The sequence below is a fragment of the Triticum aestivum genome, chromosome 3A, assembly GCF_018294505.1.
Source record: "Triticum aestivum cultivar Chinese Spring chromosome 3A, IWGSC CS RefSeq v2.1, whole genome shotgun sequence".
Taxonomy (NCBI): Eukaryota; Viridiplantae; Streptophyta; class Magnoliopsida; order Poales; family Poaceae; genus Triticum; species Triticum aestivum.
In genome coordinates, this window is record NC_057800.1 from 706,427,743 (window position 1) to 706,431,056 (window position 3,314).

Consider the following 3,314-nt stretch of genomic DNA (forward strand, 5'->3'; position numbering starts at 1 on the left):
TCCCAACGGTTTTACTTGGCACAAACACTAATTAAAAACAAAAAACACAACCAAAAAAGAGGATAAATAATTTATTTATTACTAAACAGGAGCAAAAAGCAAGGAATAAAAAAATAAAATTGGGTTGCCTCCCAACAAGCGCTATCGTTTAACGCCCCTAGCTAGGCATAACAAGCAAGAATAGATCTAGGTATTACCATCTTTGGTAGGCAATCCATAAGTGGCTCTCATAATAGATTCATAAGGTAATTTAATTTTCTTTCTAGGAAAGTGTTCCATGCCTTTCCTTAACAGAAATTGGAATCTAATATTTCCTTCCTTCATATCAATAATTGCACCAATCGTTCTAAGGAAAGGTCTACCAAGAATAACATGACATGAAGGATTGCAGTCTATGTCAAGAACAATAAAATCTACGGGCACATAATTCCTATTTACAACAATAAGAACATCATTAATTCTTCCCATATGTTTCTTAATAGTGGAATCCACAAGGTGCAAGTTTAGAGAGCAATCATCAAAACCACGGAAACCTAACAAATCACACAAAGTCTTTGGAATCGTGGAAACACTAGCACCCAAATCACATAAAGCATAGCATTCATGATCTTTAATTTTAATTTTAATAGTTGGTTCCCACTCATCATAAAGTTTTCTAGGGATAGACACTTCCAATTCAAGTTTTTCTTCATAAGATTGCATCAAGGCATCAACGATATGTTTAGTAAACGCTTTATTTGGACTATAAGCATGAGGAGAATTTAGCATGGATTGCAACAAGGAAATACAATCAATCAATGATAAATTTTCATAGTTAAATTCCTTGAAATCCATAATAGTGGGTTTAGCAACATCTAGGGTTTTAATTTCTTCAATCTCACTTTTATCAAATTTAGCATCAAGATCAAAAGATTCAGAATTCTTGGAACGCCTTCTAGGTAAAGGTGGATCATATTCAGTCCCATCATTATTAAGATTCATATTGCAAAACAAAGATTTAATAGGGGACACATCAATAACTTTTAGATCTTCATCATTATTTTCATAGGAACTAGAAGAACACGCTTTTATAAAGGCGTCTTTCTTAGCACGCATCCTAGCAGTTCTTTCTGTGCACTCGTCAATGGAAATTCTCATGGCTTTGAGAGACTCATTGATATCATGCTTAGGTGGAATAGATCTAAGTTTCAAAGAATCAACATCAAGAGCAATTCTATCAACGTTCCTAGCCAAATCATCAATCTTAAGCAATTTTTCTTCAATCATAGCATTAAAATTCTTTTGCAAAGTAATAAATTCTTTAGTATTAGAATCAAAATCAGAGGGCATCTTATTATGATTTCCATAAGAATTGCTGTAGGAATTACCATAATTATTAGAGGCATTACTAGGATAAGGCCTAGGATTGAAATTTCCTCTATACGCATTATTACCAAAATTGTTCCTACCAACAAAATTCACATCCATAGATTCATTATTATTATCAATCAAAGTGGACAAGGGCATATCATTAGGATCAGAAGAAACGCTCTTATTAGCAAATAATTTCATAAGTTCATCCATCTTTCCACTCAAAACATTAATTTCTTCTATCGCATGCACCTTTTTATTAGTAGATCTTTCAGTATGCCATTGAGAATAATTAACCATAATATTATCTAGGAGTTTAGTTGCTTCTCCTAAAGTGATTTCCATAAAATTGCCTCCCGCGGCCGAATCCAAAAGATTTCTAGAAGCAAAATTCAATCCGGCATAAAATTTTTGTATAATCATACACAAATTTAAACCATGAGTAGGGCAATTACGTATCATTAATTTCATTCTCTCCCAAGCTTGTGCAACATGTTCATGATCAAGTTGCTTAAAGTTCATAATATCGTTTCTAAGTGAGATGATTTTAGCGGGAGAAAAATACTTACAGATAAAAGCATCTTTGCACTTGTTCCATGAATCAATACTATTTTTAGGCAAAGACGAAAACCAAGCTTTAGCACGATCTCTAAGCGAAAAAGGAAATAGCTTCAATTTAACAATATCATTATCCACATCTTTCTTCTTTTGCATGTCACACAAATCAACAAAGCTATTTAGATGGGTAGCGGCATCTTCACTAGGAAGGCCGGAGAACGGATCTTTCATGACAAGATTCAGCAAAGCAGTATTAATTTCACAAGATTCAGCATCGGTAAGAGGAGAAATCAGAGTGCTAATAAAATCATTATTCTTGGTATTGGTGAAGTCACACAATTTAGTATTATCTTGAGCCATCGCGACAAACAAGCAAACTAACACACAAGCAAACAAAAAGCAAGCGGACAAAAAGGGCAAATAGAGAAAGAGAGGAAAGATAGAGAGAGAGGGTGAATAAAACGGCAAGGGTGAATTGGGGGGAGAGGAAAACGATAGGCAAATGGCAAATAATGTAATGCGGGAGATAAGGGTATGTGATGGGTACTTGGTATGTTGACTTTTGCGTAGACCTCCCCGGCAACGGCGCCAGAAATCCTTCTTGCTACCTCTTTTAGCATTGCGTTGGTTTTCCCTGAAGAGGAAGGGATGATGCAGCAAAGTAGTGTAAGTATTTCCATCAGTTTTTGAGAACCAAGGTATCAATCCAGTAGGAGGCTACGCGCGAGTCCCTCGTACCTATACAAAACAAATAAATCCTCGCAACCAATGCAAATAGGGGTTGTCAATCCCTATAGGGCCACTTACGAGAGTGAGATCTGATAGATATGATAAGATAATAGTTTTGGTATTTTTATGATAAAGATGCAAAGTAAAATAAAGGCAAAGTAAATAACTAAGTAGTAGGAGATTAATATGATAAAGATAGACCCGGGGGCCATAGGTTTCACTAGTGGCTTCTCTCGAGAGCATAAGTATTCTACGGTGGGTGCACAAATTACTGTTGAGCAATTGACATAATTGAGCATAGTTATGAGAATATCTAGGTATGATCATGTATATAGGCATCACGTCCGAGACAAGTAGACCGACTCCTGCCTGCATCAACTACTATTACTCCACTCATCGACCGCTATCCAGCATGCATCTAGAGTATTAAGTTAAAAACAGAGTAATGCCTTAAGCAAGATGACATGATGTAGATGGATAGACTCATGCAATATGAAGAAAACCCCATCTTGTTATCCTCGATGGCAATAATACAATATGTGCCTTGCTGCCCTTACTGTCACCGGGAAAGGACACCGCAAGATTGAACCCAAAGCTAAGCACTTCTCCCATTGCAAGAAAAATCAATCTAGTAGGCCAAACCAAACTGATAATTCAAAGAGACTTGCAAAGATAAC